At 35.6% G+C, this 14985-nt stretch overlaps 1 protein-coding gene across 4 annotated transcripts in view; it reads left to right on the top strand.

Annotated features, from left to right (window-relative positions):
* Positions 1–14985, top strand: part of bmpr1ba (bone morphogenetic protein receptor, type IBa) — a 210589-nt gene that overhangs the window by 154435 nt on the left and 41169 nt on the right. The window contains exon 1 of one of the 4 annotated variants that reach the window (XM_061933473.1): positions 563–881. The exons of the other annotated variants lie outside the window; for them this stretch is intronic. The gene's annotated coding sequence lies outside the window, so the exon portion shown is untranslated. Of the gene's footprint in view, positions 1–562; positions 882–14985 lie in introns of those variants that run through there. 4 annotated transcript variants of the gene reach the window in all.

The following is a 14985-nucleotide window of genomic DNA, read 5'->3' as shown; positions in this document are numbered from 1 at the left end:
AGACAATGCCAAGCTACGTGTTACATCAACGTGGCTTCATAGTAAAAGAGTGCGGGTACTAGACTGGCCTGCCTGTAGTCCAGACCTGTCTCCTATTGAAAATGTGTGGCGCATTATGAAGCCTAAAATACCACAACGGAGACCCCCGGACTGTTGAACAACTTAAGCTGTACATCAAGCAAGAATGGGAAAGAATTCCACCTGAGAAGCTTAAAAAATGTGTCTCCTCAGTTCCCAAACGTTTACTGAGTGTTGTTAAAAGGAAAGGCCATGTAACACAGTGGTGAACATGCCCTTTCCCAACTACTACCATGAAATTCTAAGTTAATTATTATTTGCAAAAAAAAAATAAAAAATATGTGTCTGCCAATAAGTACTCAGTGATTGTGCGCTGCCGAACATGCTCCTCTGCTCGTAAAACCAGCAATGTCACCACGTGACAACAGCGCGCCTCTTAATAAAACAATTTAAAAAAAAAAGGGAACCTGTACTTTTAAGAGGCGGTATAGTACCGTTTATGATTCATTAGTATCGTGGTACTTTACTAGTACCGGTTTACCATAGAACCCAAAGCACTCTGAAATACTCAATTGAGCATGTATTTGTAGCTAATTTGAGGATGTCACGATGCCCGATCGTATGCTCTGATATGGACCTAATTGTTTTCCAGATGGGAGTGTGTGTTAATCCATGCATGTGTGTGTGTGTGTGTGTGTGTGTGTGTGTGTGTGTGTGTGTGTGTGTGTGTGTGTGTGTGTGTGTGTGTGTGTGTGTGTGTGTGTGTGTGTGTTCGACGGGGCAAGCTGACAGCATGTTTGTCCAGTGAGATAGTGCAGAGGAGTCGTGGAGCCGGCGATGGTTGATATGTGCCTGAGTTAATGGTAAGATAATCACACGCAGTAGACGGCAAGACACATGCGACTGTAAACACACGCGTGTACACACTGCTTGTATGTTTGAATACTGGGGGGGGCATGTGTTCATTTGTTGCTTTTTCTGCAATCATAAGCCATCTCCCCATTAGGCACACACTGTGTATATACACTATACTGTATGTGTTATAGATGGGAGGCAAAGGGACTGTTTAAACAGAGACGCCACAGACCAGAACACTAGGAAATAAACACATGGCAGCTGTGATGTTAACACCATCAACTTTTGCCTCGCACACACACACACACACACACACACACACACACACACACACACACACACACAACATCACAAACTGCAGCGTGCCCTGCAAAGTCACATTACCTGCAGACATGCCTATTTGTAGGTTGGACTGGAAGTGAATTGGGTTGTGAATTAATTAATCTCAACTTTTTATGATTGTATATTTTCTCATGGTGGAATACTTAAAGGGGACATATGATGAATCTCCTCTTTTCTGACTTATAAGCAGTGTTGGGTTAGTTACTGAAAACCAGTAACTAGTTACTAGTTACTTTATTTCAAAAGTAATGCGTTACTGTGAAAAGTAACTATTTAGTTCCTTCTTTTTTTCTTTAAGGCTCCCATTAATGCCCTTTTAGCCTTTGTTTCAGTACTGTTATTGCACTGGAGAATAATACAATCTGTTGATCAACTTGACATGCATTTGCATCACTGAACTCTGCTAAGCAATGTGGTCTACATACAACACACAAAAACAAAGATATGTTACAAAGGGCCAATTTATTTCAGGCCAGAACAAATTGACCAAACTATTTTAAATAGCTGAAACATAACATACAAACAGCATAATAACAACATAGCTGTAAACCAAGGAAGGCACACATGACATACACAAAGCCTAACCAGGTGTTTTTTTTCTCTCAAGGAATTGTGAAATAAAATCATGTCTTCAGGAGATCAACACTGTACTGAAGCCCAGAACACTCTACGCATTTCCCCAGTTTTAGTTTAGAGAAAAGGAAAGATTGGCCTGGCTCATTAGGATCCCTCTTTATGTTTGTGAACTTTATAGTCTATACATTTAGAGTGATGTGATAATCAAACACTCTAGAAGTCTAGAATGAAAGAGTATATAATATAATTGACAAAGTGTGTGTACCTTCAGTGATGAACGATGAGCAGAGGCAGAGTTTGGAGTGTTTTCTTTAGCTCGCTTTCCATGTTAATGTACTCACTGTCCACTGTGTCCAGCTGCCGAAAAGCGGGTGACTCCTCTGTAGAAATAGCCTGCATGTTTTATAGCACATACGCTGCAATGGCTCTATCAATGTTGTCTTGGCTAGCAGTCCCTCCGTTAAAATCCAGCCGCTGTTGGAGGTGGAGGTGAAGTGTGTCTCTCTTTACTAGCTTCGTCGAAGCATGTTGCTTTTGTAGCTGTTTCAGCAGATTTTAATTGCTGTTTTGGGCAGTAGATAGGATCTTTGATCCAAGACACAACTTACATTTAACTAAAATGTAGTGGGAATATCTCCATGTTAAGAAACTCGACTTCTGATGATGTAAACACAGACCCGCCCCCACCCACACAAAGCGCGCCTCTTCTTTTCCTTGTGACACAGAAGGACGACACCACGGCACTCCAATAAAACACACTCAGATCTTTTGTTTCTAGCCGATACTACATAAAAAATAGCGTAAAATAACGCAGTAACGCATCATGTAGTAACGGTAACTGAGTTACTGAATATAAAAAATAACGCGTTAGACTACTAGTTACCGCCGAAAATAACGCCGTCCCAACACTGCTTATAAATGTTATTACAATGTTGGATACTCGTGTTAAACAATGTCAAAGAGTCAAAGGATAAGGTCAATGCATTTTGACGTGAGTTTGCAAGCCGTTTTGGATGTCTGTTTACGGGGTTTTGCACTGTGGGTACGTTGTGATGTCAGAGTGAGGTAGATGTACTTATTTATACATTTAATAGGACCTGTCATGCAAAACCAACTTGTCTTACTTATTGGTACCTGTTTTTGTTTGCGATCTGCATAAGTCCAGAAAATTTTAAATCAAACCGGTAATTAGGAGTTGGACAATATCGGAATATCGGAAATCGTCAAAAAAGCCATTATCGGACATCTCTAACCCTGAGTTTTCTTTGTGGGCCTTCCCTATAGGTTGTCATTCATAAAAAATAATATAATTAAAAGTCCTATAAAGTGTTTGTGCTACTTCTCCCAGATTTGTTTTTTTTTACAACAGATGATTGGTAGCAATGTTTGTTTTGGAAGCGTCAGGGACATGACTCTGTATTATTACTAATAATCTCTCCAGAAAGAAAGTGGAGTCAAGGTGCTCTGAGAACAGTTGAGGTCAGAAATAATCACAACAATTAAGCTTTTTTGTGTTGCCCTATCTAGTATAGAAGTAGCTCAATCTGGCTCAACCCAAAAAAGAAAAAAAAAACAAGAATACATGCGCTGGTTTAGACGCTGCTTTTTGTTTGCTATTATTATGTTGATTGAGGTATCCAAGTTTTTCTTAGCCTTCTTAGTGGGATTTCTGTCCTTTCCCTACAGTTAAATGAAATGAAGCATGCGACTGTTGAGTGTTTGCTGGGTGTAAGTGTATTGTCAACTGGTGCTCGCTCTCTCACATTCAATTACTAAACTGGGCCTGTTGTATTTGCCGCAACACACCATTGGTCAGGCAGGGTGTGTGTGTGTGTGTGTGTGTGTGTGTGTGTGTGTGTGTGTGTGTGTGTGTGTGTGTGTGTGTGTGTGTGTGTGTGTGTGTGTGTTCGTTCTGGCAATGCTTACTTAATGGGAACATCGCTCTGTTTACACAGTCACCTTTAGGGGACCTTTGACGGTATGGGGACAAAAAAAACAGGTCCCCTAAAGGGAAACTTTTTTAATTTAGTTTAGTTTAGTTTAGTTTATTAAGGATCCCCATTAGTCTACACCGCAGTAGAGACTATTCTTCCTGGGGTCCAGGCCAAAAACATCACACAACCACAAAACAAAAGAGTACAATGCAGTACAACATGATCAACTAATAAAATGTTGTAATACGAAAATAGCAACAACAAAGAACCAAAAAATAATAATAATAACTTCGAGTTTACATAATAATGTTCATACCAAAGATAAAAAGAGCAATATAAAAATACCGTATTTTTCGGACTAATATCAAATAACATTATTTATCTCATTCACGTAAGAGACTAGACGTATAAGATTTCAATGGGATTTAGCAATTAGGAGTGACAGATTGTTTGGTAAACGTATAGCATGTTCTATATGTTATAGTTATTTGAATGACTCTTACCATAATATGTTACGTTAACATACCAGTTGGTTATTTATGCCTCATATAACGTACACTTATTCAGCCTGTTGTTCACTATTCTTTATTTATTTTAAATTGCCTTTCAAATGTCTATTCTTGGTGTTGGCTTTTATCAAATAAATTTCCCCAAAAAATGCGACTTATTCTCCAGTGCGACTTATATATGGTTTTTTTTTTTCTTTCTTTATTATGCGTTTTAGGCCGGTGCGACTTATACTCCAAAAAATACGGTGTATATATATATATTAGGGATGTCCGATAATGGCTTTTTTGCCGATATCCGATATTCCGATATTGTCCAACTCTTAATTACCGATATCAACCGATACCGATATATACAGTTGTGGAATTAACACATTATTATGCCTAATTTGGACAACCAGGTATGGTGAAGATAAGGTACTTTTTAAGAAAATGAATTAAATAAAATAAGATAAATAAATTAAAAACATTTTCTTGAATAAAAAAGAAAGTAAAATAATATAAAGACAGTTACATAGAAACTAGTATTTAATGAAAATTAGTAAAATAACTGTTAAAGGTTAGTACTATTAGTGGACCAGCAGCACGCACAATCATGTGTGCTTACGGACTGTATCCCTTGCAGACTTTATTGATATATATTGATATATAATGTAGGAACCAGAATATTAATAACAAAGAAACAACCCTTTTGTGTGAATGAGTCTAAATGGGGGAGGGATGTTTTTTGGGTTGGTGCACTAATTGTAAGTGTATCTTGTGTTTTCTATGTTGATTTAATAAAAATAAAAAATAAAATAATAAAAACCGATACCGATAAAAAAAAACAACGATACCGATAATTTCCGATATTACATTTTAAAGCATTTATTGGCCGATAATATCGGCAGTCCGATATTATCGGACAACCCTAATATATATAATATATATATTTTATTTTTGCAGAAAAAAAAAAAAGAAAAAAAATATATATATACATATATATATATATATATATATAATTTTTTATATTTTTATATTTTGTATTTTTTATTTCTGCAAAAATAAAACAAAGAACCAATGGCCTAAAATATACACATTAGTGTACCAAAGACAAACAATAAGTGACGAAAAAGTACCATGAATCAATTTTCTACTGCTTGTCCCATAATCAATAAAATAGTCAATAGTCAATAAAAACAGTCATGACATTAGGTACAATCTAAAATAATCTCTTTCCGCAATACTTCTCCTCTTAGTCTATTCTTAAAACCCACTATGCTGGTGATTGATACCAGATATTGTGGAAGTCGATTCCAGTAAGCGATTGCCCTATACATTACAGTCTTTTTCAAAACATCAGTTTTGGGTTTAAGACGGCTCGAATGGTAGTCAGATCCATTCTGAAGATGCCTAAGTGATTTTTTTAAGCTTTGGCCCATAAAACATGTTTACTGGTTAGTGTGAGCGTGAGACATTTGCACAGCAGCCCCCTCATCGGGCTGTAGCCGGTACATTTAAGTGGTGAAACTTCCTATAAGAGGACAGCTGTAGTGCTGTATTCTGAGGATCATGTCATATTTAATTTGAATTAAAAAATGTTTTTTTAAATGGTCCTCAGCAGTCACATACACATTTGTGTGAATTATGCAAAATTATTTCAATTTGGTCCCCATGAACCAAATTAACTCTTTTTCCCCAGGGTCCCCAGTAAGAATGATCAGCACATTACTTCATCAATCCAGAGATTTAAAGACGTTTTTATGCCTCCACAACCTGTCGAAAGGGTGGTCCCCATTCTAAATGATAACCAGTATGTGTGTGTGTGTGTGTGTGTGCCTGTTGTTTGTCAGCATGATTTTTGCATGCCACCATGGAACAATGTGTCACATGATGCTATCACAGGAATAGAATGTCCATTATAGTAAAAATAGCAGGCGAGTGAGAATGTGGCCGTGAGTATTCTGCATGCTTCATTACTATCTGATGGAGGTTAGGGGAAGGAGGCGGCATCCAGGTATCCAACTCTGGCAGGGAGGACTTATTTATGCACCCATTTCCTTCGACCATAAATATCCTTGACATAGGCAAGACAATATGAAAGACTGACGTTGCATGTCTGGCTAGTGAGCGCTATAAATTTGCAAGATGATCCATGAATAGTGGTTTTTGTTTTTTTTGCCTGAACTTTGCTGTCCTCTCTGTGGAAGTTTGCTCTTATTATTAATGTCAATTGTGTATCAGTGGCATCTAATACGAATGTCGTTTTTCAAATTCAAACACAATCAAATGCAAAAATGTTAACATGCCTTTAAAAATAACTTTTAGACAAGAAATATTGTTTAAAACACATTACAATAGTATAGACTAGTGTTGTCCCGATACCATTATTTTGGTGCCGGTACCGGTACCAAAATTATTTCGATATTTTTCGGTACTTTTCTAAGTAAAGGGGACAATAAAAATGTGTATTATTGGCTTTATTTTAACAAAAAAAATCTTACGGTACATTAAACATATGTTTCTTATTGCAAGTTTGTCCTTAAATAAAATAGTGAACATACTAGAGCAGTGTTTTTCAACATTTTTTGAGCCAAGGCACATTGTTTGCGTTGAAAAAATGCAGAGGCAAACCACCAGAAGAAATCATTAAAAAACGAAACTCAGTTGACAGTAAAAAGTCGTTGGATACGACTTTAAACCGTAACCAAGCATGCATCACTATAGCTCTTGTCTCAAAGTAGGTGTACTGTCACGACCTGTCACCTCACGCCGTGACTTGTTTGGAGTTTTTTGTAGTGTTTTAGTTCTTGTCTTGCGCTCCTATTTTGGTGGCTTTTTCTCTTTTTTTGGTTTCATGTCTTCCTTTGAGTGATATTTCCCGCATCTACTTTGAGCAATCAAGAATATTTCAGTTGTTTTTATCCTTCTTTGTGGGGACATTGTTGATTGTCATGTCATGTTCGGATGTACTTTGTGGACGCCGTCTTTGCTCCACAGTAAGTCTTTGCTGTCGTCCAGCATTCTGTTTTTGTTTACTTTGTTGCCAGTTCCGTTTTAGTTTCATTCTGCATAGCCTTCCCTAAGATTCAATGCCTTTTCTTAGAGGAACTCACCTTTTCTTTATTTTTGGTTTAAGCATTAGACACCTTTTTACCTGCACACTGCCTCCCGCTGTTTGCAACGTCTACAAAGCAATTAGCTACTGGCTGCCACCTACTGATATAGAAGAGTATTACACGGTTACTCTGCCAAGCTCTAGACAGCACCGAAACTCAACAACAGCACATCATTCGCAGACTATAATTACTGGTTTGCAAAAAATATTTTTAACCCAAATAGGTGGCACATCAAATCAAATCAAATCAACTTTATTTATAAAGCACATTTAAAATTAACCACAAGGGTAGCCAAAGTGCTGTACAATGGGCAGGTTAAAAGATAATACGAGAACCAAGCAAACACAACACAACACAAACAGAGCACGATAAAAAATAAATAAATAAAATAAATAGAAATTAAAAACAGGTTCACAGCAGGTGTATTATGAGGCGCCATAGCAGCATGGATATCACTCAGTGTTAAAAGCCATGGAATAAAAGTATGTTTTTAAGAGAGATTTAAAAACAGGAAGAGGTAGCTTGGGAGCAGCAGTGGCGAAAGCTCTGTCACCTCTAAGCTTACACATACACATCAGACGGCACACTAGTGTGCCGCGCTAGACAACTTGTCTTTTATTAGTAAGTAAGCAAACAAAGGCTCCTGATTTAGTCTGCTGACATATTCAGTAACATATTGTGTCATTTTCCATTCTATTATTTTGCCAAAATTATTAAGGACAAGTGGTAGAAAATTATTTATTAATCTACTTGTTCATTTACTGTTAATATCTGTTTACTTTCTCTTTTAACATGTTCTATCTACACTTCTGTTAAAATGTAATCATCACTTCTTCTTCTGTTGTTTGATACTTTACATTAGTTTTGGATGATACCACACATTTGGGTATCAATCCGATACCAAGTAGTCACAGGATCATACATTGGTCATATTCAAAGTCCTCATGTGTCCAGGGACATATTTCCTGACTTTATAAACATAATATAAAATTAAAAAAAAAACGAAAGAAGATGTGATGCCAAAAATTATCGACGTAATCATAGTTACGCAACTCTACTTGGTATCATTACAGTGGATGTCAGGTGTAGATCCACCCATGGCATTTGTTTACATTGTGACGCCGGTGAGCTATGGTGTGTAGTGAAGCATTTTTAGCTATTCCTCGTCCTGCAGGGATGATACTTGTAAGAAACATACTTTATTTGTCGCCATGGAGACAAGGATTAGTGATTTAGAAGTAGCTAAAACACTGTCGACTGTGGATGGACTTTAGCCACTAGCTAGCTAGCCATGTCTTAAAGCACCTCTTCCGGTGGGCATTTCAGTGTTATAACTTCACCTTCATTGTTAGTTTTTAAGCCAAAAGCGGTATCGTACCGAATATGATCATTAGTATCGCGGTACTATACTAATACCGGTATACCGTACAACCCTAATAAGACTAAAAACAACTACAGTAGTTTTATGAAATAATGTAATAATTATTGTTCGGGATTTACCTTTGTAGAACAGACTTTTGTAGGTGTCTCCAACCGGCTGCTTCTCTGTCGTGTAACGATAGAAATTAGGGAATCTCTCATTTCGGGGCCGACAGCAAGCTGTGCCAGTGCACTAAGGGGAATGCCGACAACCCAGACCGCTTAGCCAACAGACAGAACCAACCGAAACACGGCAAACGCAATATTGGCCTTCGTGAATAAGTGTACGTTGCAGACCAATAGGTCGGCCAAGCGTTCGGACATGTTTTAATGGTTTGTTTGTTTGTTTGTTTGTTTGTTTGTTTGTTTGATTCAGTCGTCCACTTCTTCTATTCTGCAAAAACTGTAATCTAAGTAAGATTAAATATGTCAAATAAGGGTGATATTTGCTTATTTTCTGTCTGATAAGATAATTCTTCTCACTAAGCAGATTTTATGTGTTTTAGTTGTTTTAAGTGTTTTGGTCCTAAATGATCTCAGTAAGATATTACAGCTTGTTGCTGAGATTTGATGACCTATATTGAGTAAAACATGCTTGAAACTAGAATATCAAATGTTGCAAAGCTGTGTCATCAACACTCACAAGTATAAAACTACTTTTTTAAAGTAATCATTTCTTACTTCAAGCATGAAAAAAAAAAATCATGATGCCGAGCGCATATCATTATGTCAAGATAATGGCACTAGCATTTACTTAATTTAAGAATATTTTTCAACATATTGAGCAAAAAGGTCTCTTTTTTTCTACCAAGAAAAGTGCACTTGTTATTAGTAAGAATATACTTATTTTAAGGTATTTTTGGGTTCATTGAGGTTAGCTAATTTTACTTGTTTTGGAAAGTCTTGACAAGCCAAATTTTCTTGTTCTATTGGCAGATAATTTTGCTTAGTTCAAATAAAATACCCCTAATTTTTGTATTTTTTTTCTTGTTTTTGAACACTGACTTTTTGCAGTGTACTCTGCACTAACTTTTTCAGCTGCTGATTGCAGGGCAGGAATGTGTGAAAAAATACTGCTTCAACTGGCCTTGAAAATACTCATAACTCAAGCCGAGAGACCGCTCATATCTCAAAATACTCGAAAGTTAAGGTACTCGCACTGCAAATACTGAAATCTTAGTAAGATGAAATATCTCAAATAAGGGTGATATTTGCTTATTTTCTGTCTGATAAGATAATTCTTCTCACTAAGCAGATTTTATGTTAGAGTGTTTTACTTGTTTTAAGTGTTTTGGTCCTAAATGATCTCAGTAAGATATTACAGCTTGTTGCTGAGATTTGATGACCTATATTGAGTAAAACATGCTTGAAACTAAAATATCAACTGTTGCAAAGCTGTGTCATCAACACTCACAAGTATAAAACTACTTTTTTAAAGTAATCATTTCCTATTTCAAGCATGAAAAAAAGAAATCATGACTTTGACACAATTGTGTCTCATAATTAAAACAGATGACAGCCAAATGGACTTTGCTGTTTTATTTTCAATGAAACAATAGAAAATACGTACTCATATAGTAGTACAGTTGGCACAGTACAGTAAACTGACAGTTAATATTTAAACATTTAACATGTGACATTTCTAACAATTTTGAACAGAAATAGTTCATGCACATTCAGATAAATTCTTCAAAATTACAATTAAAAAAATTTGGTCCGGGGGCCGGGCTGTATATATGCGCCCTAATTGACTGAAAGAGCACGCACTTGGCGCGATGATGTCATGTTATCCATGGAAAAATGCATTTTTAGACAATATGATTTGCCTGAGCGGCTAGGAGACCCCGAGAGTAACAAGCGGTTGACTTGTTGCCTTTCCATTAAGAACAATAAATTCGTTTTTAGTATAAGTTTGCTGGTTTCAAGAAATGTAATGCCGAGCGCATATCATTATGTCAAGATAATGGCACTAGCATTTACTTCATTTAAGAATATTTTTCAACATATTGAGCAAAAAGGTCTCTTTTTTTTTTCTACCAAGAAAAGTGCACTTGTTATTAGTGAGAATATACTTATTTTAAGGTATTTTTGGGTTCATTGAGGTTAGCTGATTTTACTTGTTTTGGAAAGTCTTGACAAGCCAAATTTTCTTGTTCTATTGGCAGATAATTTTGCTTAGTTCAAATAAAATACCCCTCATTTTTGTATTTTTTTTTCTCGTTTTTGAACACTGACTTTTTGCAGTGTACTCTGCACTAACTTTCTCAGCTCCAGTGGTTGCGGGGCAGTAATGTGTGAAAATATACTGCTTCAACTGGCCTTGAAAATACTCATAACTCAGACGGCTCATATCTCAAAATATTCGTAAGTTAAGGTACTCGCACTGCAAATACTGAAATCTTAGTAAGATTACATATCTCAAATAAGGGTGATATTTGCTTATTTTCTGTCTAATAAGATAATTCTTCTCACTAAGCAGATTTTATGTTAGAGTGTTTTACTTGTTTTAAGGGTTTTGGTCCTAAATGATCTCAGTAAGATATTACAGCTTGTTGCTGAGATTTGATGACCTATATTGAGTAAAACATGCTTGAAACTAGAATATCAACTGTTGCAAAGCTGTGTCATCAACACTCACAAGTATAAAACTACTTGTTTAAAGTAATAATTTCTTACTTCAAGCATGAAAAAAAAAAATCATGATCATTATGTCAAGATAATGGCACTAGCATTTACTTAATTTAGGAATATTTTTCAACATATTGAGCAAAAATGTCAAAAAAAATTTCTATCAAGAAAAGTGCACTTGTTATTAGTGAGAATATACTTTTTTTTTAAGGTATTTTTGGGTTAATTGAGGTTAGCTAATTTTACTTGTTTTGGAAAGTCTTGACAAGCCAAATTTTCTTGTTCTATTGGCAGATAATTCTGCTTAGTTCAAATAAAATACCCCTCATTTTTGTATTTTTTTTCTGGTTTTTGAACACTGACTTTTTGCAGTGTACTCTGCACTAACTTTTTCAGCTCCGGTGATTGCAGGGCTGGAATGTGTGAAAAAATACTGCTTCAACTGGCCTTGAAAATACTCATAACTCAGACCGCTCATATCTCAAAATATTCGTAAGTTAAGGTACTCGCACTGCAAATACTGAAATCTTAGTAAGATTACATATCTCAAATAAGGGTGATATTTGCTTATTTTCTGTCTGATATGATCATTCTTCTCACTAAGTAGATTTTATGTTAGAGTGTTTTACTTGTTTTAAGTGTCCTAAATGATCTCAGTAAGATATTACAGTTTGTAGCTGAGATTTTATAACCTATATTGAGTAAAACATGCTTGAAACTAGAATATCAACTGTTGCAAAGCTGTGTCATCAACACTCACACGTATAAAACTACTTGTTTAAAGTAATAATTTCTTACTTCAAGCATGAAAAAAAAAAATCATGATCATTATGTCAAGATAATGGCACTAGCATTTACTTAATTTAGGAATATTTTTCAACATATTGAGCAAAAATGTCAATTTTTTTTTCTATCAAGAAAAGTGCACTTGTTATTAGTGAGAATATACTTTTTTTAAGGTATTTTTGGGTTAATTGAGGTTAGCTAATTTTACTTGTTTTGGAAAGTCTTGACAAGCCAAATTTTCTTGTTCTATTGGCAGATAATTCTGCTTAGTTCAAATAAAATACCCCTCATTTTTGTATTTTTTTCTCTTGTTTTTGAACACTGACTTTTTGCAGTGTACTCTGCACTAACTTTTTCAGCTCCGATGATTGCGGGGCAGGAATGTGTGAAAAGATACTGCTTCAACTGGCCTTGAAAATACTCATAACTCAGACCGCTCATATCTCAAATTATTCGTAAGTTAAGGTACTCGCACTGCAAATACTGAAATCTTAGTAAGATTACATATCTCAAATAAGGGTGATATTTGCTTATTTTCTTTCTGATAAGATCATTCTTCTCAATAAGCAGATATTACTTCAGTAAGATATTACAGCTTGTAGTTGAGATTTTATAACCTATATTGAGTAAAACATGCTTGAAAGTAGAATATCAACTGTTGCAAAGCTGTGTCATCAACACTCACAAGTATAAAACTACTTGTTTAAAGTAATAATTTCTTACTTCAAGCATGAAAAAAAAATCATGATCATTATGTCAAGATAATGGCACTAGCATTTACTTAATTTAGGAATATTTTTCAACACATTTTTTTCTATCAAGAAAAGTGCACTTGTTATTAGTGAGAATAAACTTATTATAAGGTATGTTTGGGTTCATTGAGGTTAGCTAATTTTACTTGTTTTGCAAAGTCTTGACAAGCTAAATTTTCTTGTTCTATTGGCAGATAATTTTGCTTAGTTCAAATAAAATACCCCTCATTTTTGTATTTTTTTCTCTTGTTTTTGAACACTGACTTTTTGCACTGTACTTGAAAAAATGAAGCTTGTGTACTTCATTCTTCCACAGGTTTATCAGTGTGGCCTCTAATTGATGTGACACTCCCACAACCTTCGTCCAATCAACTTCAATGTGTTCCAAACTGTTCATGTTGACTTATTCCCTACAAAACTATCCGTTTAGCCTGCCAAATTAGTTTGGCTTGAATCTAAACAGCCGTTCATTGTTGATTGATGGTCAGGTGGCCTTCATTTTTCAAGCTTTATGTAGTGATGGATTAGCTTGAACTGTGTTCAAGTAGCGCTTACATTGGTAATACTGGGAATCATTACAAAATGCAGGCGTCCTAATCCATTTTATTGCCAAAAAGTGATCAAAATTTGGGCGTTAGAAGTCTGCGTACTATTCAATCACATTGCGTCAGTCTCAGCAAAGGATATAAAGATGAATCTGAGAAATGTCTTACATGTTATTTGAGTGGCCGTGAAAACACTTGGGCAACTCGCCAAAGTAAACTGTGTGTGTGTGTGTGTGTGTGTGTGTGTGTGTGTGTGTGTGTGTGTGTGTGTGTGTGTGTGTGTGTGTGTGTGTGTGTGTGTGTGTGTGTGTGTGTGTGTGTGTGTGTGGGAATGGTTGCGGTACTGGACGCTTCGGACCGGGATTGAGTTTCACATCTGTGGACACAGTTGGTTGATAGTGGTTTTCTTCAGCGCCGTAAATGCTGAAGGCTCCGAGATCTCATGTCTGATTTGTGAGCAGGTAAAAACAATTTAGGACGTTTTGTAGACCAAATATGTTCCTAGTACACACACACACACACACACACCCACACAGTAGAGACAATAAATAACTCAAGGAGCGACGTAAATGGATTTTCCCAGGAAGAAGATCAGAATCAAGAGGGTAGAATCAGTAAAACTAATTTACCCCTGCAGGGAAATTGGTTCAGTTATGTTTTTTTTCTGTAATTCAGTAGGGAAATAAGTCCTTATGAACTTAGAACAATCAGAATTATTGCATAAATTGAAATGAAATGAACATTTTTTTTAAACAATATTTTAATTAGTTCAGATCAGAATAACGTAACCAGTGTTTCCCCCAGAAAATTTGTTAGTGGTGAAGTAGGCCGGCCTCCGTAAAGTAAAAACAAAACACAAAACAGTCCTAGTTATCTGAGATACTAAGTATGTCATTATTTTGTCTTAGTAAGTCAATATTTACTAAGTCAAAATAATGTTTGTTAGTGGTGAAGTAGGACGGCTTCCGTAAAGTAAAAGCAAAACACAAAACAGTCCTAGTTACCTGAGATACTAAGTATGTCATTATTTTGTCTTAGTAAGTCAATATTTACTAAGTCAAAATAATGTTTGTTAGTGGTGAAGTAGGACGGCTTCCGTAAAGTAAAAGCAAAACACAAAACAGTCCTAGTTACCTGAGATACTAAGTATGTCATTATTTTGTCTTAGTAAGTCAATATTTACTAACTTTGCTTATTTACAGTAAGTCATTAATTTGACTTAATCAAATTTGACTTAGAAAATTTGTTAGTGGTGAAGTAGGCCGGCTTCCGTAAAGTAAAAACAAAACACAAAACAGTCCTCGTTACCTGAGATACTAAGTATGTCGTTATTTTGTCTTAGTAAGTCAATATTTATCTAGTTACCTGAGATACTAAGAATGTCATTATTTTGACTTAGTAAATATTGACTTACTAAGACAAAATAATGACATACTTAGTATCTCAGGTAACAAGGACTGTTTTGTGTTTTGTTTTTACTTTACGGAAGCCGGCCTACTTCACCACTAACAAATTTTCTAAGTCAA

The sequence above is a fragment of the Nerophis lumbriciformis genome, linkage group LG03 (genome assembly GCF_033978685.3).
Source record: "Nerophis lumbriciformis linkage group LG03, RoL_Nlum_v2.1, whole genome shotgun sequence".
Lineage (NCBI taxonomy): Eukaryota > Metazoa > Chordata > Actinopteri > Syngnathiformes > Syngnathidae > Nerophis > Nerophis lumbriciformis.
Note: the sequence above shows the minus strand (reverse complement) of the source record. Positions and strands in the feature narration are given on the sequence as shown.